This window comes from Megalobrama amblycephala, linkage group LG20, assembly GCF_018812025.1.
Source record: "Megalobrama amblycephala isolate DHTTF-2021 linkage group LG20, ASM1881202v1, whole genome shotgun sequence".
Lineage (NCBI taxonomy): Eukaryota > Metazoa > Chordata > Actinopteri > Cypriniformes > Xenocyprididae > Megalobrama > Megalobrama amblycephala.
Window position 1 is genome coordinate 21,740,631 of NC_063063.1, and position 25,591 is coordinate 21,766,221.

At 38.0% G+C, this 25,591-nt stretch overlaps 1 long non-coding RNA gene across 2 annotated transcripts; it reads left to right on the forward strand.

Annotated features, from left to right (window-relative positions):
- Nucleotides 1-22,838: 22,838 nt before the first annotated feature.
- On the forward strand, nucleotides 22,839-25,362 carry LOC125255630. 2 transcript variants are annotated; one of them, XR_007181953.1, is made up of 8 exons: nucleotides 22,839-23,357; nucleotides 23,538-23,658; nucleotides 23,851-23,998; nucleotides 24,133-24,246; nucleotides 24,470-24,508; nucleotides 24,627-24,719; nucleotides 24,827-24,923; nucleotides 25,028-25,362. It is a non-coding gene; the product is annotated as an uncharacterized LOC125255630 (long non-coding RNA). The 2 variants fall into 2 exon arrangements; XR_007181952.1 differs by having other exon boundaries at nucleotides 22,839-23,658.
- The last annotated feature ends 229 nt before the right edge of the window (nucleotides 25,363-25,591 follow it).

The window sequence follows — 25,591 nt, forward strand, 5'->3', positions numbered from 1 at the left end:
ATTCTCCTTGAAAGTTCGAAGCAGTCAAAAAGCTGATAAATCCATACACATTTATGTTTGCATCTCAATGAATAATGAGGCTGTTATGAATATTCTCCTCTGCATGATGTGAAATCAGATGAATCATAATTTGTGTCCTTGGGAATAAGACGTAAGTGCCTCTTCTAATCGTACACATTCATGTCAACACAAACAGGAATGGTTTGTGTTGACATGAATGTGTACTATTACATTGTTCAATCTTGTATAAGAAGGACAGAGCTAGTGCTTTGTTTTTGTTTTTTATTATTAAATTTTTTTCACAGTGAGGCCAAGTAAATATTGTCCTCAAGGCTCTTATTCCACATAAATGCTGCCCTTCAACTAGAAAGCCCTCATAACACAAATGTCTTTCATATCAGCCGGTTGTTGGGCACCTGCATCAAATCAATGACGCCATCAGAGGTGAAGCCTGCAGGAGGCCTCTGTTTAAAGGCCAGAATCGTGAGCACAAGCCTAGCATTTTTCAGACCCCCTCTTCCCCACAATGCCACCTTTAAGTAGTGGTCCATCATCCTCGTTAAAGTATACGAGTAATTGAGGATTTTGGCGAATTATCTGCTCCTGTGGTTTTCTTGACGTCTGTTTTCGCTAATGGTTACATTTTATTCTGCTTGTTAGCAGCCTTTATAACCTGCAAATCATGTAAATATTCCGCATTATGTATAACATTTTATCATACTGCAAATGAAGTGATTAACTGTTTATTGCTTAAAGGATTAGTCCACTTTTAAATACACTTTTCCTGATAAATTTACTCACCCCCATGTCATCCAAGATGTTCATGTCTTTCTTTCGTCAGTCGAAAAGAAATGAAGGTTTTTGAGGAAAACATTCCAGGATTTTTCTCCTTACAGTGAATTTGAATGGCTACCAACAGATTGAAGGTCCAAACTGCAGTTTCAGTGCAGCTTCAAGGGCTTTAAACGATACCAGATGAGTAATAAGGGTCTTATCTAGCGAATCGATCGGTCATTTTCGAAAAAAATACAACCGTTTATGCTTTATAAACAAAATATCGCCTTGAACGTACTTTCTGCTTCCGCATTCTTTATAACGCTTACGCTGAATGTCCTACGCCTTCCCTATTCAAGTTACGAAAAAAAAAAACTAAACTGGCGCCGCGTTCGTTCCGTAAGTAGAATAGGGAAGGCGTAGAACATTCAGCGTAAGCGGTATGAAGAATGCGGAAGCAGAAAGTACGTTCAAGGCGATATTTTGTTTATAAAGCATAAACGGTTGTATTTTTTTCCGAAAATGACCGATCGATTCGCTAGATAAGACCCTTATTACTCATCTGGTATCGTTTAAAGCCCTTGAAGCTGCACTGAAACTGTAATTTTGACCTTCAATCTGTTGGTAGCCATTCAAATTCACTGTAAGGAGAATAATCCTGGAATGTTTTCCTCAGAAACCTTCATTTCTTTTCGACTGACGAAAGAAAGACATGAACATCTTGGATGACATGGGGGTGAGTAAATTTACCAGGAAAAGTGTATTTAAAAGTGGACTAATCCTTTAATAAAGATGGTCAAATCTATTTTCCTTTGCACAATTTTTGAGGATTAGTATGGACATCATTTATGCACTTTTTGTCATGGCCCCACCACTTTAAAGTCCCCCTGAAGTCAATAATTTTATCCTTTAAAACTCATCTTTGATCACCAAAATCACATATAAATGTTTTTCCCTTGAAAAACCCCCAAAAAACTTAATGCCTTAAAATAGCTTGAATGTAACTTGCTTCATTTACACACACACACACACACACAAAAACCTCTACTCAATCACACAAGCTCAGTCAGAATACCTGATCGACTCGGTCGACTTTACTGTAATAAATGCTGCACAATGACAAGGCAGTTGCTTAGGGCCCCTTCTTTTTTCTATTTTTACTAATGATTTTCCCCTGGTGATGGAACATGCCACCATGGCAATATATGCGCAGATGACATTACACTATATGCATCTGCAAGAACAGTAGATCAACTGTCACACAATGGATTAGTGCTAATAGATTAGTCATCAATATAAAAAAGACAAAATGTATGGCAGTTGGGTCAAATTATTTTCTAAAAATGACACCCACATTACTCTTGTCATCTGGAGATACTTTGATTGAACAAGTAGAAGAAACTAAATTATTAGGTGTAATTGTTGATAGTAAGCTGTCTTGGAAGAGTCAAATAAACCAAATTTTACAAAAAATGGGTAGAAGTATGGCCATTATTAGACACTGTAGGAAGTTCATTCCTTTTTGGACAACAAAACAACTGGTTCAGTCGTTAGCGCTTTCTCATTTGGATTATGCCTCAGTTGTTTGGTCAAATACAAGTGAAAACAATTTACACAGACTTCAGGTTGCTCAAAATAAAGCAGCCCGAATTGTTTTGGGCTGTCCATATAGAACCAGTGTGACTGCTATGCATGATAGTTTGGCTTGGTTAACTGTAAAATTTAGACTTAAGTATTTCTTAGTAACATTTATGAGAAACATTATAGTATCAAAAACTCCAGAAATAATTTATTGTAGGTTGTCCTTTTTTTCAGATACACATAATTATTGCACTAGACAAACAGGTGAGATGTGATGTGTGCTGCCTTCATACAGAACTCATCAAATACAGCGGTCAGTGTTTTATCGAGCTATGGTGGCATGGAACTCATTACCAGGGTTTTTGTTGCTGGAAAATAATAAAAAATGCTTTCAAAAGAAGTTAAAACTTTTCTTGTTCACACAGTGATTACTGATAATTGTGTATTTTGATTTTTAGGAAGACTGATGTTGAATCTAATGATTTAGTTTTGTTGTAATTATAGAATATGTATTGTAGTGTATAATGATACCAGAAAATGAGCTGTTTTTGAGTTTTCTTTTCTTTGGCATTGAGCTGCTATGAACTCTTGTATGTCTCGTATACTGTTATTGTGTGTGCAGTTGTGTGAATGGTGTAAAAAATATAAGTAAAACATGTAATGAATATTGAGGAGACCCCAGGAAGAATAGCTATTGTTGTTTCAGTGGCTAATGGGGATCTTAATAAACAAACAAACAAACAAACACATTTTGTACGCTGGTCGACCCCTGATTGTGCCGCGCCATTTTGTTTAACGTTAACATCAGGGATGCACAGATACCGATTCTATTGGTATCGGGCGATACCAAGCTCATGTACTCGTAAAAATACCCCCGATACCAAAGACCAATACCTCACGTGACGTAACTGACAGAATTTTCCGTGCACAGAGACACCGGCGGCAGCAGAAACAATGTCAGCCTCAGAGGTGTGAAAATACTTCAAATTAACAACAACACACGAGCTACATGCTTTTGTTATCGATTAGTGAAGGCGGGATAGACGGAATCACGCTAAATGACACAGACCAGAAGCGCTCTCTCTCTTTCTTGCACGTGATCCCAGTTCTCAGACAGCGCGCGATCAGTTCTCCTTGCGCCTAAATGGTCAAATGCATACATTTGTCAAAATGTCCATCGTTTGAAGTATCTCACGTAAATACAGCCAGTTATGGCTTAAAGGTGCTAAAGAGGATGTTTTGTTTTATACATTTTTGCAATATTACTTGAAACTGTCTTTACTAACTGATAAAAGACTATTTATTAGGTGCACTGAAAGGAATAATATTAATATACATCATCTGTGCACGAGGTAGGGCCTTAAAAACATCAGCCAGTCGTTTACGCGATTGGCCCTCTGGCTTGTCAATCACTGCCGTGACGTTCCTTTTGAGAGACGAGCGTGGATTGGCCCTCTGGCTTGTCAATCACTGCCGTGACGTTCCTTTTGAGAAACGAGCGCGGCTGCGCGCTCCAGTAACTTTCCACACTCTACAGGCGCCGCATGCAATGTTTTTGTCAGGAGACAGGAGTAACAACTGCAGATTATGAGTTACCTGCGGTGAGTCCGACATAATGAATCCAAAAAACACGACACAGCGAATTCCGGTGGTAAACACTCGTGTTCCAATACGAGTGTTTACGAATTTTGGGAGGCGTTCCTTTGAAATGTGTTGTGAAGGAGGGGGGTTGTTCTTACGCATGCGCTCATTTCAAAAACTCAGTAACAGTCTTTGGATTCTCAGTCAACGAAAAAATCCTCTCTATCACCTTTAAGTGGACGTAAACATTTGGGTGAAAACAGGATATGTGTGTCAGTATCCATGGATTCGGTCTTAAAGGGGCCGTAGCCTTTATTTGTCATTAATGTTAATAAAACAAAATATGTTAAATAAATGTATACATGGTAAAGAAACCTACTGTATCTGAAAAACAAGTTTATTTAATTTTTATCTCTATAGTATTTGTTGTGTTGTTTGTAAATTTCTTTTTATATAACAACAATTATATATATTGGTAATTATGCCCTTTGAAGGTTATTTGACACTGAAATTTTTGTTCTTTAAGTTTGTGACAAGCACATAAAAATTATAACTTTTTTCATTAGAGTAACAATAAAGAAGCTGTCCTACATTCATTAGTCTCACGGTGTTGTGCTTGGAAAACTGCAACATCAAAAAAAAAAAATATATATATATAAATAAAAAAATACTATTCAGTTGTTAAGTCTGACGTCACGCGGCAACGCTTCCGGGTCCTAACGCTCTATCTCATACCACAAGAAAACAACAAATGGTGCTAATATACACACACGATGTGGTCTAATACTACAAAAAATATATAATTATAACCTTTATCTCCATACCAAAATTCCAGATGGCCAGACAATGATTCATCTTTTATAAATCGTTAAAATATTAATATCTGTGACGCTGTGAGCACGGAGACTGTTATGTAGACTGTAAGTATTTAAAATGTTTAACTTTTTAAAATGATTGATGTTTAAAATAAATAAATAGTGCTCATAAACAGCCGTCGATGGCATTCTCAAGTGAAACGAGTCGAGGCTTGGACCCGGAAACGGCGTTCCTTACGTTACGACTTAACAAGCGGATACCTACATGTATAGATAAAATCGAACTCTGAGCATCCTGTACCCATTCTGTGATGCCAAACAACTATCCTGTGCAAAGGATCATGGTGGCCCGAAGTGTCCATTAGTTGTACCCTTCGAAATCCTTAATTCCAAAGGGTCCTTTGAAGTGGCCCATTTTGAGTACTTCGGTTTGGAGCGACCCTTCAATATGGCGGCCATGATTGTTTTCACTCTGAAGTGACCTTCGGAGGGCAATATATCCCATTTGGAACGATAGTTATTGATATGCTAAAGCCCGACCCCACATTGACGAGATTGGTTACAAAATATTTGTGATGTATTCTGAGAACAAGGGCGATTTTCAAACCGTGTTTTTGAGACTGTCTTTGGTTCGCTGCAGTTTTAACAACAAAATACTCAGCAATGGTGTTGACTGATGAATTTGCACATGGTTTGTCTTAAAGCATATTAAAAACACCACGTAGACATATAAACAACTTGATTTTCACAATTTTGTTTTGTTTCCTCCTAAATCCCTATTTAAACTGAAAACATTAGTACTAGACTAATGCATCATACTTAACAATCTTTTGCCGCATACATTTATCCACTGACCTACAAAATGTCAGAACTGAGAGAGACAGATAACATTTTGGCACACTAGGTCAACAAGAATGATTGCTCCCTCAACTCACTGTCTAATGAAAACATACCGTAGTTGTCAAAAAAAAAAAAAAAAAGAACAAATAGAAATGATTAAATTATTTTTGAAAATATCTAATCATAATGTTATTATTGACCATTCATTTTTTTACTTAGAATTGTGCAATACTTGTAAGCGACATCTTATCCACAGGTTATTTTCAAAACTTAAAAATCAAGACAAAGTGAAGCTCATGAGAGAGTCTACATGCACTTTCGTAATATAGTATGAACAGTCTCACATTCACAAAATTGTCTCTTCTGTTTAGCTGTTCCAGTGATTGCTTTTTAGCAGGCAATTGTAACATTACATTTCTTCAATCACAAACAAGCTAGAGTGATGATACCTATTTAGCATATGTTCAGTAGAGTTTCCTTCTGCTGGAGGAAAAGTAGAATTGTCGTATAATTTTGTGTGAAATTCTCAACAAGAAAAACACTTGTGTTTTAAAAGTGATTTTTTTGTCCAACATTTTTTTTTTCTTTGTAAAGTTTTGATGCATTTATATTCAAAGCAATATTTATTTTATCTGAAGTTGTTTAAGAAGTAATTTAAATGACAGAAGTAACAATAAAATATATATTTTTTAATACTGACATTTGAATAATGAGCATTATTGATTTGGGCTGAAACAGCATATTATTATTATTAGTAGTAGTAGTAGTAGGCCTAGTAGTAGTAGTAGGTAGTAGTGGTACTGTATATTGCTTTAGGGTGTGCATTTATTTTAGATACAGTGGGTTAACATTCTTATTATTAATATTTTAAAGTGTTACAATTGGCTTCAATCAGTCTCCCCTACTGCATATTGCATATAAATTAGAAATGTGGTCCAATCAACATTTCCTCACTACACTCTCTCCATGTAACAGCTGGCTTGTTATTTTTAACCAAAATTCAAACACCCCCCGATCTAAATAGCCTGGACGTGGCGTATTGGAAACAGATTTGTTCAGCTGATAGGTCTCGCATAGATGAGCTGCCTCTACTCCCATCAGCCATGAAAATGTTAGTAAATGTTTCATTAGCTTAGAATGCAGTTTTAGGGCTCCTGTCTCAGCAGTTTCTCAAGCAGTTTTCAGGTGAAAGCCCAATGCATGGAATAAAACCATGTTTGATTAATTTCTTTAAAGTTCAAGCAGTGTAATTGTAAGAAAAAGCTGCACCTTTTTAATGAGCTATGATATTTTAATATATTGAACAGATTTTTCATACAGCCCTAGCCTAGTGGTTTTTATGCATATAGAATGATAGGAGAGGGACTTAGTTGCCGTTTATGCTTGTTTGACCCTATTTTGGTGCTCAGTCCTGGATCTTGGGCTTGAAGGAGCCCAGTGCACAGTGCATATCATTGATTTTCAGGTTTCAAAGTGAGAATTCTTTTGATGAATCATAATTGCATAATTGAGGGAGTTGGACTCCTCCCTAGGTCGCATAAGTCCGCTTCTCAGCACATTTGCATTCACAATTGATTTAATCATGCATAAATCTTCCTCTCTTTCTCTTCTCACGGCCCTCTCTCTCCATCCGTCCTGCTGACACCTTGCCAACAGCCCAATAGCTTTTCCATTTTAATGATTTGTGGACGTAGAACAAACGTTGACCTTATTTGATCCTTTGGAAACATACGGCATCACTGGGGTTGGGTGTTTGCTCTATTTATGAGACTGAAGTTGCATATGTCACATAGTAATCTATAATCCCATTAAACATATCACGCCAATCATTCCCCTCTCTGTGTGTCTGACTGACTCACAGGGAGCCCCTGGCAGAATTTAAGCTGCCTGCGGATTGGAGCAGGGTGGTGTTTTGAAGAGCCTTGCTGTTGCTGTGCAACTGTGTGGTCTCGACCTGAAAAGAGGGCAAAGGCTTATCACTCCACCCTTGTGATCCTAGTGCCGCCCCTATCTGTCTGAGAGTGGCTGCATTACTTCTCTCTCCACTGTGACCCTCTCTGAGCCGCCATCGATCACCTCTCTATGGTAGCACTCTGAAATTTTTCAGAATCTCAGCTGTGCTGAAACGTTTTCTTGCCGACCTCATATCTCCTTGTTCCATCTTAAACACGTGTCATAAATTCCCTGACGGCGATAATGCGATTTAAAGTCCGAGATGATTTTTTTTTTTTTTCATCTCCACCCTGGATGGAAAATAAAATAAAGTGTGTAATTGCATAGTCATGCCCACTCTCTTATCTCCAGCCCCACAATCTCTGAGCAGAGGTGAAAGCTCCCCAGATTGATGGACGCAGAATAGAGCTCATTCATAGGTAATCTGCTGATAAGGAAGAGCTGCGTTTCTGGCAAATGAAAACACAGTGTCGATTTAATGAAATTCCATGTGTGTGTGCTTCCGCTATCTCCTCTTCATCACAGTGCTCTCAAAGTTGAATTCCCCACCTAGCCAAAGAGTGGGCAAATCAAAGCCTGCAAATTGCAGAAAGTTCAACAACAGCTCTTTACAGGAGGTATGTAGGCAAGTAGTTCTGCTTCTCACTGGGTGCACTGCGTTTAAAAAAAAGAAAGAAAAAGGACTATTGATCTTGGAGGAAAGTGCTAAACAGAAACTCAGTGTCTAACGTATGATATTTTCTTTATCCACTGCTGATAGCAACAGTTACAATCATGAATACCCAGTTCAAAGAAAAGAAAAAATCTTTAAAAAATATGATGTAAAATGTACTTGTTTGTATTCATTTTGGTTTTATATTTTGAAAAAGTGGACCAAAATCTACCATTTTCAGCAAAAGTTTAAATTTAATGACTCTAAAAATGTCATATATATATATATATATATATATATATATATATATATATATATATATATCGCAGAATCTCTGAAAATGTGAATAATTTTAACAAAATAAGAGAGATAATACAATAATGCAAAAATAGCTGAATTTATAAAAATGACCTGCTCAAAAGGTTGTGAACCCTTGATTCTTAATACTGTGTGTGGTTACCTGGATGATCTATGACCGTTTTTTGGTTTTGTGATGGTTGTTCATGAGTCCCTTGTTTGTCCTGAGCAGTTAAACTGCCCAATATTCTTCAGAAAAATACTCCAGGTCCCAAAAATTCTTCAGATTTCCAGCATCTTTTGCATATTTGAACCCTTTCCAGCAGTGACTGTATGATTCTCAGTCCATCTTTTCACACTGACGACAACTGAACTATTAAAAAGGTTCAAACATTCACTGATGCTCCAGAAGGAAACACAATGCATTAAGTCAGGAGTGAAAACTTTTGAACAAGATAAAGATGTCCAAATTTTTCTTATTTTGTTTAAATATCTTTTTTTTTTTTTTTTTCATTTAGTACTGCCCTTCGGAAGGAACAGAAGACACTTAAATGTTTGCCAGAAGACAAATTAAGTACAGTATTCCTTGATCTTCAAACTCAAAAGGTTTTTACCTTTCTTCATATATTCTATATAAATTTTATAATTAATTTTATTATTAAAATCATGTTTTATGCATGTTTTATGATTTGGCAGACTATTCCAAATAAGGTTTTTACCTTTCTTCATATATTCTATATAAATTTTATAATTAATTTTATTATTAAAATCATGTTTTATGCATGTTTTATGATTTGGCAGACTATTCCAAATATTTTTAATATTTTAAAAAAGCTACAGTACTTTACTGCATTAGTAATTTACGTAAGAAATAATGAAAGATTTTCAAACATTTAAGCTTTTTCTTCATTTAAATATTTTGGGTGGCATAAAGTCATCTCATAATGATATATTTTTTTTATTCTAAAATTAAAAACATATTCATCATAGAATATGTGTATTCAAGTCTAGGTGTCTGAGTATGTATGAATTGCTTTTGTGAACGTATTTTTTAATTAGTGGAATTAATAGAATATTTTTGTTATGTACTTATTGCCTCACAATGTCCTTCTTTATAGCTAGATAGATCACATGACCTACATGGTGATAAGATGGCCTTGTGTTGCTCTTTGCGTGTCCAATCAGGAGATTGTCACATCTTTCTGCAGCTGTATTGATTATGATCATGATAATACACTCCTATTCTGGGCCCCTGTAGAAGGGTCAATACCATCTCTGGCAGCAGTCAGGAGAAAATGAGTCTACTGTATGTCCTAGGGTGTAAAGGTGTTAGGCTTCTCTTTCGTCTTGGCTACTTGATTGAAGACAGGATCAGAAGCTCTGGAAAGAGCCATCTGTATTAGAGGCCTCTGATGTTTGATGTTGTAGGTCTGCTGGGTTTTCACAAAAGAGGCTCTGCACATGTATTGTAACAAGTCCGTCTGGGCTCACTCATACAGCCCTTGTCATTGGCATTTCACTATAAATAAACAGTTTAATTTAATCTCACATTTGAAGTTGCAGGTTGTGCTTCCCATCAAAATTTCCTCACCCTCTTGAATATAAATAGGCTTTTTAACTCGAGCTCAATACAAATATAATGCTTTGGGTGTTATCTTCATGCTGTGGTAGATATCAATTAGGTGAACCAGGCATGTAATTGATTTTCACCCCGTTAACTCTGCATCGGTAACCTTTGACGCAATGATGCCCGAGCTGTATGGTCCTTTTTGAGCCTAATTTATCTCAAACAGTGCACGGATTTACTACTTTCCCTCCAACTTTAGGGCACTTTACCTGGGGGAATGGACATAGTGCATTCTGAACCATTCTTTAGTGTCAGGGGACAAACCAGCATGCAGTTTTCTTTTCCCTGCTAGCACAAAAGTAATTTTGGAAGGTGAGTTGCAAAAAGGCCGCAGGGTCAGGAGAGTCAGACAGAGTTCAGCTAGCATGATGAAAAGAGCTCAACAAAAATATTGGAACAAAGGAAACATCAACAATGCTGATGTGTCCAACATTGACATTTACACTTATGTTGCAGCTATGTCATTTTAGTTGCACAAGTGATTTTCGAGCAATGGTCAGAGGTTGCGGAGGGGACTTCAGGCAGCCAGATGTATTTCTGACCAGTTAAGCACAGTGGTATTAGTAATAATAAGCTATGTGCACCGCTGGAAGGGTCAACTGTCAGGCAACCACCAAAAGCTGGAGTTTTTATGACGCTAGGGATATCATATCGTAAGCCCTACTGAGAGCAGTGTTTCAGCTTGGATGAATTTAATGTGTTTTATCAGCCTTTTGGAAAGCTGTTTATCAACTCTTGTTTTTCCCCATACAACTCTAAAATGCAGAAAATTAGATTTCACACAAGTTCACACAACAGCGATTCCAGACGTGCAAACGCGATAACAGGCAAAAGAAAGCACAGATAGTCTGCCTGATAAATGTGACAGCCTGCGACTCCCATTCGATCACATCAGATGTCAGAGAGGAGGATACATACACACATAAACCTTATCCAGGTGCGGATCAATAAAAAGCCAATAAGCTTTATTAGCCTGCATACATGTCTAAGATGAAGACTATAAAAGAGAGAATCAAACCCGAGTAAAGAGGCCTGGGGAGAAAATAGACAGGAGAGATAAATATGCCTTTTCCCTCCAGTCTCTCTCTTCCTCTGCCTTAATTTGCTGTCATTATAACCTATTGGGGGTTTGCTCTTGGCAATAAAGAGAGAGAAGACAGACAATTTTGCTGTCAGCCCCCCAGCACAGTAATTTGATTTGTAGCTCCAGCAGATCGTGGAGTGTAGACTGAGTCAGTGGTGCTCAGTGTTTCAAGGTTACTGTGGGAGGCCTGCTTAATCTCCTACGGAGAGCTGCATCTCATCTTCCACTCTTCAAATGCTTGCATTCTGTCCTTCTAGTCTTACACTCCACTTCTGCTTCTGTTTACACACACAATTCAACAGAGCCGTCCTGAGTGGCACTTGCCTCCCTCTGAGATCTTCCAAATCACTACGAATAAAGACAGACTGCTGCAAACAAAGCTTCAGAAGCTGACTTTAAACACTTGGATAATGAACACCAAGAACTCATTGTTCATTTTGGCTTTTCCAATTACCTTTTTTTTAAAAGACCAGCTTTGAATTTTCAGGATGGTCCAGGCTAGTTTATGCTGGTTTGGTGTTGGTCTAGCCAGTGACAGGATTGGGCAAAATTGTCTTTCTACCTGTCCTTCTGTCTGTTGTTCCTGTCATCCGTCCGTCCATCCATCTTTACTTTTTCAAAGTTTTTAGACAAGGCTTTGTCAAGCCCACATTAAAAGTTTGTCTAAAAGCGACAAAACCCCTGGATAGAGGCCAAATCGGTGCTCTTTGCAGTCACCATTGCTCGTTAAGCATGAGTAAGTCAGTGACGTGACCAGAGCCTGTCTCAGGAAGTCACAAGCCAGGTTTTTATTAATAATTTGTGCAAAACTTTTGCGGTTTTTTCTTCTGCTAAATGCCAATAAAAAACTATGGTGAAATGACGGCATTTCCATTAAATGCCTAGTTCTGTCATGAAACTCTTGATGGCACAGGCTGATGAGCCCTTAACACAAACTGATGATATTCTCAGCGTTAACTACTTGGCACAAACTGATTGGTTCATGTCACATTTGCAGCTAATGGGCTTGCTGCTCACAACATTTAAATGGCTGTTTATTATTCACTATAGCAGTTTGCAGCACACTTTCAGAGTTCCTCTGAAACCCTCCACCTTCCCCAGCTCCACCTATATAGATCTGCTATGGTACTTTTATATATGCTATTTGTGCAGAATGTCTTGCATATGTTATCCAAGCATCAATGGCAAGGAAAGCTCCCTTGTACTTGGGAGCGGCCACGTATGAGGTGATTCTGGGGGTTTCTCCCTCCTATCTGCTTCGAGGTCTTTATAAATTGTGGCATTTCTTTGTTGTTTAGAATGCAGTATTCCTGTAATTCTTTTCTTTTCTCAGTTTAATAAAGAACTCTGTCTCATCTTCTGTCCAAACATACTGCACCCTTTTTAAAGAATGATCGATTTTTACGTATGCCAGGTGACAATTGTAAATGCGAAAAAACTGTTTCCATTGCAGTTTTGCGAAATATTCCTTTTTCAGATTACCCAAAAACCACCTCATGTGAGCAAGAAAAACTTTTTTTGCGATAAATAGGAGTTTTGGCAAAATTGACATCAGCAGGTGCTATAACTGGTTTTTAGTAGGCCTAGAGATCTAATCGGCTAACAATCGGGAACGGCCGATAAAAGCTATTATTATCAGTATCGGCCATCGGCCGATTTGTTTAAAAATTGCCGATGGTCAGGGCCGAATTATATCTGTCAATCAAAAGGGTGTGGAAAGATGTGTTCAGACTGCAACTCATACTTTGTGTGAAGAAAATCACTTGAATTTTAACGCATTAACAGTTTAAAAATAGTGACGTTAAAGCAGCCTCTTTTTGACCCTATGAATCACCCGTAGTTCAAGCCAGAGTTGCCAGGTCTGCGTTTTTTTCCCCCTACATCAAATATTATTTGTAGCGCCTCCCATCCAATAATCGCAAAAAGATTTGTGCTTTATTACTTCTGATAAGAATTAAAGTTTCAGTTTTCAAATTCTGTCCATTTTATCATGAAATTTAAACAATAAATGGCGTTTTGACGCTCTTAAATGTGTCGTGTCAGATCGCTGTAATGCCTCAGTTCAGGCGGCAGCTCGAGAGTCTTTTCTTCCTCTTCAATAGTTATATCTCGAAAAACATGAATGAACACCAAAGGTATGTTGAAATATATTGTACAACTTACCAGAATGTGTCATGTCTCATGTAATCACTTTATTTGTGTTTCAACCGCGGAAAGACGTCAATAACAGCTTGTGAACAATGTCACATCATGTCACTTTTACCTCAGGAATGTTTTTCCAATGTTCACAGTTCCTTAGCTATCTAACAGTTACATAAAAAAAAAGCTAAGACCACAGCTTATGTACTATTTATTTATAAGTAAATTTACTTACTTATTATATGTTTTTGCCATGAAGACAAGTGCTTATGAAAACTACCTTATGTGATAGTTTTATAAATTCCATTTTTTCTTTGAGTGTAAGTATTATATCTGAAAATAAACAGCAGCTGAATATAATACCTCTATAACCTCTAATATTTCAATGTACCAAATGAGAGGGTTCCCTGTATAGTTTGCAACATTATTTGGGAGAGATTTGTTTTTTTTCCTTAAGAAAAACCAAACTATCGGTATCGGTAGCTATTAGCCGATATCATTCTGAATAATCGGCTATCGGTATCGGCAGAGAAATTTGGTATCTGTGTATCTCCAGTTTTTAGCTGTGTTACCAGGCCACACAATCTGCATGGTGATATTGCAATATTGCAAGCCGAGCTGATATTTATCCAGAATGTGACTGAATCATATCTCAGCGAAGCCATCAGCATGTTCAAGGAAGAACCTCCATTGTGCAAAATGTCAAAGTGTGGGAGGATCAGCACATGCACAATGCCACATAGACACACACACATTCCCGAAACGCATAGAAATGTCGCCCATATGTTTGCTAGCATTGCCTGAGAAACTCTGAATGAACGCACAGACCACAAGCAGGATTTTATGTTCTGGGGTTGCAGAAGGACGTCGTAGCTTTATTCAAATTCCACACCCGACTCAGGCTTTTGAGCAATTCACACAAAAGAGAGTGAATCATCTGTCATAATAAATGGCTTAAAGCTCAAGCCGGAAATAAATAAATAAAGACATGAAAAGGAAAAAAGCTGTTTTTCCCCTTCTGTTCGTAATTGCCGACTGGCAATGCTCAGTATGAGCCAGGGAGTTTGTATGAGTGTTGAACGTAGTGGTTGGCCAGGTGAAGGTTGAGTCGGTCGAGGTGAATACAGCTCGGCTAGGGGGCGAATGCAGTTCAAACTGCTCTCTGTGGTGGCAGGGAGGGCTCTGATGAAGATGCCTAGATAAAGACTGTCTGCTGGTATGGCCGCTAATGTGAGTCATTACTCAGTGGCACTCTGCTCCTGTTCTCCTGTCTTATTGAGAAAATTACTTCTCGCGGCATGTGAAGAAACAGCTAGGAGGACAAAAGGGATACCTCATGCAAAACAGTGTTGTTTCTCTTGTAACAAGTTGAGAAAGTAATTTGCACATTGGCTAAAGGAATAAAACTTGTGGTTATTTCACGGCTGGTTATTTAAGTTTTAACCAATTTGTATAATGTAATGGTTTTGTAAGGTCTATAGGAATCTAATGGAGGTCTGAGCATTGTACTTGTCTGATCAGACAAGAGTGAAAATCAATTACTTTTTCATTCTCCTTCCAAACTTGTTATCAATTTGAGAAGGGTGAAGTGGTGCAGAACTCTCATGGTTATCCAAGGACATGTCCTTTGGTATGTCTTTGTGTGTGTGTGTGTGTGTGTGTGTGTTTGTTTATCAGCAAGTACACACAAATGTGTAGAAAATGTGTATTTTATTATATGTTGGTCTTGACACTGACAGGGCAAAGAAGCTGTAAAATTGTGAAGAGATAATAAAGCAGGAGCTTTGGATTAAGATGAAGCTAGACATTAAAACCAATGTGCACTCAGTACTTTTTTCCCCCTCATTCAAAAAGGTTTTACACTATAAATGAATAGTACTTTTGAGAGAAATGTTTAAAGGGATACTCCACCGTTTTTTCATATTAAACTATGTTATTCCCTTAACTAAGACGAGTTGATACATACCTCTCTCGTCTCAGTGCGTGCACTAAATCGCTCTGTCTTGCGGCGAAACTTTGTTAGCACTTAGCTTAGCCCAGTTCATTCAATAGGGGCCAAGCAGAGAAGCTACCAAACACCTCCACGTTTTCCCTATTTAAATACAGTTACTCGAGCAGTGTAACTCGACCTAGGACGGTGACACAAAACAAAACGTTGTGCTTTTCTAAGTGTGTAAAATGGATAACTATATTGTATGGCGGAATACCATAGCAAGTGCTCGGGAGCACTTTGACTTGGCGCAGTAATATCGTCACTCGTGAAAAGTCCTCTCACCGGCCCCCGCTCCCTCTCATTTCCGTCAATAGAACCAACGTGACTTGCACCAGTTGTAATAGTTTGAGCAGAGTTGACGAAGTATCAGGTTATAGGAAGATAGTTTGTGGACAATCATGGTTATAACGTGCATCGTAAAGGGTTGTGATAACAAGGAGAAGGTATATAGTGCCGTCATGTTTCACAGAATTCCAACTCGCCACATACAGCGGAGAGCTTGGTTAGCTGCTTTGAACAAGAATCCAAAAACACCGTTGCTGTTCGCAACAGTCACACTTGCACCACCAATTGCTGTTTGCCCGTGTTCTTTCGCCGGCTCCGGTCTGTTCTGGTTCGTATCTTTTTTCCCTCTCACGGTCCATAAGAGCTAATTCCTCCTCCGTGTACTCGGGTTCAAACAGATATGGCTCTGGGTCCGCTACAAACAAGTCATAATCATCTACAAAGTCCGCCATTGCAAATGATATCTTGCAGTTTGCTAATAGCACAGGTGGTAAAAGTCACGTTGGTTCTATTGACGGAAATGAGAGGGAGGAGGAGAGGGAGCGGGGGCCGGTGAGAGGACTTTTCACGAGTGAAGATATTACTGCGCCAAGTCAAAGTGCTCCCGAGCAATTGCTATGGTATTCCGCCATACAATATAGTTATCCATTTTACACGCTTAGAAAAGCGCAACGTTTTGTTTTGTGTCACCGTCCTAGGTCGAGTTACACTACTCGAGTAACTGTATTTAAATAGGGAAAACGTGGAGGTGTTTGGTAGCTTCTCTGCTTGGCCCCTATTGAATGAACTGGGCTAAGCTAAGTGCTAACAAAGTTTCGCTGCAAGACAGAGCGATTTAGTGCACGCACTGAGACGAGAGAGGTATGTATCAACTCGTCTTAGTTAAGGGAATAACATAGTTTAATATGAAAAAACGGTGGAGTATCCCTTTAAAATCATATCAATAGCCTAATAAAAACTTTTTATGTAACATATGAGCAGTTTGCCTGTTATTGAGATCACATGACCAGGCGATTATTATTATTACTCAATTGATCTTACCCCCCTGTCTGAAATGAATGAATAATGCGAAAAAAAGATCTGTCAAAAATAGCTGCATTCCTGCTGCTAGGTGTCCAAGATGACATAAACTGCCGTGCACCTTTAAATAAAGATTAAAGATTGCAGCTATCGACAGCTTTAAGCACATGCTTAAGCTGATCATGTGATCACTGTTGTTTGGAAATGTTATTACAATAAATAAAGCTCTGTATGCTTTCGAATCGCTCTTGCGGTACTTTGATGTCATTCACCGATCGGCCTGCACAGCGGCGCTTCAAGTCAAACGCACCTTAAATCTGCAGTGGCTCTCATAATTCTCATAATTTTCAGTAGCTCTCAGAAAATTATGAGTTTACCTGATGTAATTACAAGTTCTACAAGCACGTGAAGGCTTTTTACAGTTCAGAAATGTGACGGAAATTATGACATGGCGTCAACGCACCTTTACACTCAAGGTCTGCTTATCCAAATAGAGATGCTCGAAAGTCAAGCCTACTTTGTTGTTTTGGAAGATAAACATTTAGGGGAAATATCCTCAGTGTCCCATAGTGCCCAACTACAAAATGAAGACATCTGTACTATCAAGGGTACCATATGGTTTAAATGACCCTCTAACTGAAAGGATGTGTTCACTCTGGAGAAGTGTCTCTACATCTAACCCTCCCCTTCATGCGTGCATACAGACTATCGGAAGCAGTATTAGGTGAGGAATTGATAGCATACTAAGAGGGAAGTAGTACATCCTGATATTTTAAGTTAATATTTCAATAATTTAACAACACATCTGCATGGTCATGGTCGTCCATTGTTGGTTAATGATCATGTGATTTGCTGGCAAGCAAATAGAATATGTAATGTTTTGTAGTGTTTTATTTTGATAACTTTTTTTTTTTATTATTTTATGATTTAAAGGTGCTAAAGAGGATCTTTTCGTCGACTGAGAAACCAAAGACTGTTAGTGAGTTTTTGAAATGAGCGCATGCGTAAGAACAACCCCCCTCCTTCACAGCATATTCGAGTGAACGCCTCCTAAAACTCGTGCATGAGTATTGGAACACGAGTGTTTACCACCGGCATTCGCTGTGTCGTGTTAGTGGATTCATTATGTCGGACTCACCGCAGGTAACTCATAATCTGCAGTTGTTACTCCTGTCTCCTGACAAAAACATTGCATGCGGCGCCTGTGGAGTGTGGAAAGTTACTGGAGCGCGCAGCCGCGCACGTCTCGCACAAGGAACGTCATGGCTGATTGGCTGATGTTTTTAAGGCCCTACCTCGTGCACAGATGATGTATATTAATATTATTCCTTTCAGTGCACCCTATAAATAGTCTTTTATCAGTTAGTAAAGACAGTTTCAAGTAATATTGCAAAAATGTATAAAACAAAACATCCTCTTTAGCACCTTTAATTTATTAGCTTTTCATTAGCTTTTCAGACTGCTGGTAATGCACTGGTGTTATTGAGTTGGGTTCTGTGGAAAAGTAGGAATGCCTCAAAACCAAAAGAAAAGACTTTCAGCAATTTAATTAACGTCAGTGTGAATGAAGCTTTAGATTTGAATCAGAACATGACTAGGCAGATTTATGAGCATTTCCAGTAGTTTGTACCACTTCAAATGCCCTCAAGTAATTTTTTTGTCATGTTTCATGGTATTTGTGAAGGCATTTGTCAGTTTTGGCCCTTAAAAGCAGAGCCAGCTGTGTACTTGGCTAAATGAGGGACAATTACCATAGACTTATTGTTTTTACTGTATACCATAAACTTATTCCGTGTATTATATATACAGTATATATATATATATATATATATATATATATATATATATATATATATATATATATATATATATATATATATACACACACACACACTCTCTTAGGTTTGTTTTGTTATCAAAGTGAGGACATTCCATAGGCGTAATGGTTTTTGTACTAACTGTACATTCTATCCCCCTACACTAACCCTACCCCTAAACCTATCTATCACAGACAACATTCTGCATTTTTACATTTTTAATAAAACATTGTTTAGTATGTTTTTAAAGCTATTTTAAATATGAGGACTCATGAAATGTCCTCATATTTCATGTTTATGTCATAATACCAGTGTAATACCAGTGTCATTATTCAAATTTGTGTCCTCATAAATCACAAAACACACACACACACAAAACAATCTTCCTAATGATTGTTTTTAATGGGTGTTTTTTTAATGTGTTTTTTAATCACCAATGTAATTATTTCCAGGATAAATGCAATTAGTATGATGATAAATAAAAAAAAAAAACAGGAAATTAGAAAACTTGATTTTAAATGTTCTTCTTGGGCTGTAGTCAAGTCCACCTTTGTCGAGTCCAAGACAAGTCCAAGTCCAGGACTAGTCGAGACAGAGTCAAGACCGAGTCCAAAGAGGTTCGAGTCCAAGTCAAGGCTGAGCTCAAATGAGACAGTCAAGACAGAGACAGAAAAAAAAGAATCCTCTTCAAGACCAAGTACATAACTATTGATAATTTATGTGATGCGAGAGACAGCATATCTTCTATTCTAAGATAATAATTTTTCATTATTACTTGTATTGATCAAAAAGCATGTGCAGAGTACAACACTGAAGGATCAAATAAGGCCATAGCAATTTCACTAAAGTCACATAAAGCTGAAGTGCAACTTCACATTTTCAGACTTTTTTATTACATTTTAGGCTACCAATGAAAAATGTAAAAAAAATAACAAGTGACACAGGTGTCACTAAAAAAAAAGATATGTTCCCATTCTTGAACTTATTACTTGTCCTAAAGAATCCACAGTAGGCCTAACTAAGACCATAAACCAGTGGTTTTTTTTGCAATGACGATGACTTGCGATAAATAAACTAATAATTAAGTGTGCATATTAGCTGCCTGCTTGTTTTTAAATTCATTTCAGCTGTGGTTCCCAAACATTTTACAGTCGCGTACCCCCTGAGGCATTTAACATTCTTCTGCATACCCCCTCTCTTCCACTTAGACTGCTGCAGTCACACCTTTTACATTAAGGGTAGGTTTTTATTCAGGTAAGAAATACTACAGAAATTAAAGTAAACAAATGTAAAATAACACATTCAGTGTTATTTTACATTGGTTACCTTAATTTATGTTTTCTTTATTGCAAATATTAAATACAGATTTATTCTTACCATTAAAATTATAAAACATATTCAGTCAAGAGCAGAAAGTGATTTTCTTTGTCTTTTGTTCTTTAAATAACATGACAGACAGCAGCAGGAATGTTGGACTGCTGTTTATGAACGGACCAAATACTGTTAAGGCAGGAACGCACCAAGTTGACGGTCGGTTTTTGTTTGTCGGCCGGACCCTTCGCTAAGCCCCGCCCTCCTTAGTTACTGTTGCTACGCCTGTCAAGCTTTCGCGTCTGGCAAGTCATTTACAGTATGTATGCACCGGTGTCAGACATTTTCAAGGAGATAATTAGTCATTTTTGGCGAACAGGTGAAATATCTGAGAGAGCAAGACGAAAGGGACTGCAGTATGCATTCAAGGGATATATTCACGACATAATATGCAACCGATTAGAAAATAATTTGATCAAAATTGAAGCTAAAGCTCCCAGCGCGAGCAGCAGCCGTCTCATATGCTGTCCATTCAAATGGGAAACACACAATTTATTGAGGAAAAGCTTTGTTCATCCACAGCAGGTTAGGCTAAGTGAAATTTGTGAAAATAACCTAATAATTATAAATCAAACAGCTTATCCATAAGTCTTGTGGAATAAACACAAGACGTTAGCCTGACCACTTTGCAATGATAACATTCTCCCGCTTATATTTTTAGCACGCCAGGCTAACGTAACTCCGTCTTGCCTTTAATCATTTTATTTCACGTTCAAATATATGCATTGTGAACAAAGAACAGTCATTATTTCCAAGCAATGATGTACTGAGTTAGCTAGCTTGCTAACCTACTCGTCAGATTGACCTACCCGGGCTTACTGCAAATGCATACATCAATATTACATCATTGTTATCATGATAAATAACACAAAATTACTGTATTTGCATTATTATAAGGGTAGATTTAGGGTTGGGGTAGGTGTAGATGTTAATAAAGCCATAAACCCCGTTAATATCACACTGGAAGCACAATCTGATAGGTAACGTTAGCATTTTTCGGATTTTGTCAGATTTTGCTAACGTCAACTACTGTTTCAATGGGAGGTAGCAAAATCTGACAGGGTAGCACAAATTGTCAGAACACCGGTATTTCTCCACTTGGGTTTTAGGTGTTGGGAAGGGAAAAAAATTCCACCACCCCGTCCAAACTTTTAGGATACCGGGTATCAGGTTAACACAATCCATAAGCACAACGCTTCGGCATGTTCCCTCGCTCGAAAGCTTGACAGACCTCCCGCGCCTAGTAACGGTTGCTAAACCACGATTGGCCTGTGGCGGTTTTCGGGCGTGGCTTAGCGAAGGGTCAATTAGGGGCCATTCACACAGAACGCATTTTTCTATTCCAATAGACCAATTTGGTGTTTGCAAACAGCGATGACGTTTTTTATGGGCGGAGCCTACCTGGTTGCAGAAAATGACAGTTGAGCAGTAGCAGTCTATGGAAGCCACGAAATAAAAGAATAAAAAAAAGTTAATTTCGAGTTTATATCTCACAATTCTGACTTTTATTTCTCGCAAACCTGAGTTTATATCTCACATTTCTTACAAAGAAAAACAGAATTGTGAGATATGCTCGTTATCCTGTAACTCGTTATACTCGTTTTCTGAATTGCAATTTATCCCGCAATTCTGACTTTTTTCCCCTCAGAATTGTGAAATAAACTCACAATTGCGAGTTATAATGGCCGAACTGGGAGTCATAAACACGCAAATGCAAGAAAAAAAGTCAGAATTGTGAAATAAAAATTTTATAGACTATGTTTAAAAGTTATCTATGTAAAATGTTATAGGTTTAAATATTATTTCATGCTGTAACTGCTATCTATGTATGTATGTCCTCTGAACTGCATATGTGAATATTGTAATAATATGTAGACTTACTGTTTACATCAAATTCCTGCTTTAATAGTAGACTAATCCTTGCAGGTGTCATCAGTGCAGTCTGTGAAACGTCTCCATTTAGCTTCAAAGGACGTTTTCAACGATGGTTTTCTTTAAAAATGAAGACTATATTTTTTTGCATTCCGATTCCAACATCCAGAGGCACAACAAAACGTTTTTCTCTTATTCTGTGGATTTTGCACATTTTCCTCCAATTGCTACCGCTATTTTTCTGCAACCACTATGCGCGCGCAGCTGCAAGTGACGTAATTGTGACGTCTGCTCTAAAGAGGTCTATGCGCTACTTTCCCATTGTTTTTCTATGTAAACACGCGCTTGAAGGACGTGCATGACCGTTACGCTCGCGTCTCGCGTCTTTTGCAGCGCCTCACACATGAGCGCCGCGTTTTGTGTCAAGTTATTAAAAGAATTTCAACTTTTACACGCAGCGCCGCTCTTCATTGTCAGTTCCAAAACAGTGGACAAATCAGAAGAACTTGGAGGCGGGGCAAGCGTTGCGAGTTGGCATGACAACTGTTTTATATAATGGCAACATGGCGGAGGAGGCGCTCATTATTATCTTATTTTCTTTTTTTCCATGTCCATGTTGTATCTGTAAATTCTACAGTTTGCCTATTTCTGTTATTTCCGTTATTGTCGTTATTGCATCACGTCTCAAAGGCGCGTCTCGAGACTCTAGCGTTCTATGCTGCGCTTTTTTTAAAACCGTTTTTAGACGCAAAGACACGTTCTGTGTGAATGGCCCCTAAGTTTCCTCAGTGTGTTCCGCACCGTCAGCTGAAGTTGGTCCTCGTCTACTTTTTTTCGGCCAATTCGAAATGCTGAATCGGCATCGGAGCTCGTCGGTCCGTCGGGCCATCTGATCATTCTGATTTGCTGTTCAGATACTGCCACCTGCTGGTACGGAAAGGCATTTCGTCTCACGCAGGCACAGAACTGACGTGCTACTTGGCCGTCGGTTTGGTGTGTCAGTTTGGCGTTGGTTTGGTGTGTCAGGGCAACTTTGGACACAGACGCTGCCGACGTGAGCCAACCCCACAGTCTGCTTTCGTCGCCACTAGTTCATCAGCGTTGGCTTAGTGTGTTCTGGCCTTTACACAACACGCGTTCTCTTTCTTAGCTATTTAACGATCCAAAACTGACTGTGTTTATCTGAATAATCGCTAAGACGGGCATTTTGACATAATTTTGTATGTATTTTACCTTTTAAGCGCTATAGAGATCTGTGCCACTTTTGGCAATGACTCGGCCTATGTTCACTCACAGATGGTCACACAAGCAATAATTAAAATTGTCTTAAAATTGACTTAGTTTCCTGGTAGTATCTGATATGAATTAACTAACGTTACACGTTTAATGTAGCGAATTTGTCAATAACAACATATCTGCGGTAAAGCCTAATAATAAAAGTGCCATATAAGACAGAACATTCTCTAATATGCATAATATCAAATCTATTTATAAGTACTGTAGCAATTCATTATTTTATACGCGCGGCGGTGGAAGGGGTCTCGTACCTGTGTGGGTGAATCCGCCATGTTTGTGCGGTTTGGAGCGGACACGAGCAAAACAATGGATTATTTACCAAGAGATATTAATGTTTGAGGTAATTTCGACAACATTCTGGTAAGCATCGAAGCACATTTACATTTGTAGTATGTTTACTTAGCAGATGCTTATAAAGGAACTTGCTAAAGTTAACTTCATGTGACTGCCGCGAACGTGGCTTCCTTGGCTTGCCTGAAAACTTTCGGTATGCCACTACAGCTAATAAACGGACAAAATGATTTTCATCTTTGATCTAAGCATTGTTATGTGGATCTCGAGTGTTTACGCTACTAAACTTTGACGAGCAACTCTCCGGTCTGCAAACAAAGACCTGAGGAAGAGGAGGATGGCGTCCTGCATTCACGTGGAGAAAGAGCAGGTTTGTCTGTTTGTTAAGCAGAATTTACATTTACAGATGCTCATGACTGCTAAAACATGGACAACACAAACACAATCACAGCTTTTGTTGCTACTAGTTGCTTCTTTACTCAGCATGTTAAAACGCACAGGAATTTTTTATTATTTCTCATAACATGCCATAAATTGCTTTTAATATTTCTCTGTTTTGTAGTAATCAAGAGAAGTGTTATCATCGCTGAAGAAATGGCAGATTTTAATCCTCAGACACTGGACAGTGCAAGCCCTGAAGACATAAGACCATGGACATCATCTTCTGTGACTGAACTAGCAAGGAAATGTTGGAGCCAATGAGAAAGCTGGTAAGTTCAAGTAAAGTTAGGCACATTCAGTTAGACCATGTAACCTTTATTAATAGATACTTGTATACTATTTGCTCTTTACAAGTGGAATGTAAACCTGAGTAAATGCCACTACTTTAATGATTATTTCTAAGTTTACTGAGCGATGTAAACTGCTGCCATCCACGTCACATAACTGCTCTAACCGACGTTACCTGAAGAATCCTTTCAGCGTGGCAGATATTCGCAAGCACCTGGAGCCAACTTATGTAAGTAAAGCAAACAATTTTCTTTTTTTTTTTGTTTTGTTTTTTTCTTATTTGATTTTTGTAAGGATATCTTAATGAAGAAAATGTAGGGCAACATGTGTTTCTGCTTTTTGTTAAGCACACTGATCTGAGAAATGTGATTATATTCTTAGATTCATGTGAATAAACTAGCAGTAGCTTTATCTGCGATTAGTAAACCTTTACAATCTTTCTTTACTTGCAGGCTGAACTGGATACTTACTGAAGAGCTACAACACTTAAGGTAACTTCAGTTGAGTTGAAATGCAAGTTGTGTGACGTCTCCTCAGATAACTGGACACAGACACTATCTTTTCTACATCCATTGTTGGTTATACACTTGTGTGTTTTTGGTTTTCTAGGTTTGTGCAAAGTTACACCATATCACTGATATCACGGCATGCGTCAAGATTTCAGAGACTCTGCGTGACATTTTAAATGTTTATGATCTTCAGGTGAGTTAACATTTGTCAACACTTACTACCTCCATCACTGTCTTCACTGTATATACAATAAAGTTGGCTTGCTTGTTTAACATGTTAATATTTGCTTGACTTTGAAGGGTGTGTGCATTATGTCAACATGAAACGCACCGTAGCCCTCCGTACTCCTCAGTGTACCTGTGTGAGGAGGACCCACAATTCTTCAAGACTTGAAATGTAAGTGTTCAATGCATTAACAGAATTGCTAGTATCAGTGAATGTAACTGTCTACTTTTAGTCTACTGAGTGAAACTTACAGTTGGACACTATGCTTATTTCAGGAGGCGTTGGGAGAGCCAGACATGACAGATTCTGTCATTGTGGTCAATGAAACGAAAGCACAAGTCCTTCAAGCACTGCAGTTGTGATAGAAGATGACCTTCAGTTTTATAATAAAAGACTAATCTTCAAAAAAAATCTTCAGTTGTACAGCTGGAGGTTTATTTTATGTATTTATTTTTTAGGTGTTATTGTTGTTTGTTTTTGTCTTTTGAGTTAGTATTTTTATGTCATGAAGTCCTGCAGAGGTGCCTGATCCTGTTCCTGGAGATCTACCTGCCTGAAGAGTTCAGCTAAGTTATTCAGCTCATTATTTTGCTAAGTACAACAGCAAAACTTTTTCCATTTACCAATGTGTTTAAAACATTTTAAGTAAAAAGTAAATAGGCCTACCAGTGTATAATTTTTCAAAATGTGGTAAATATTTACAATAATTGTATTACAACTACTGTTATTTGATGTAATATAGCCTAGTTTTGTAATTGTTTTGTGAATAAAATGTTTTCATGCCAACCAGATCAAGTGAGTTCTTTTCAAATGGACATATAATTGCTTTCATAATAATG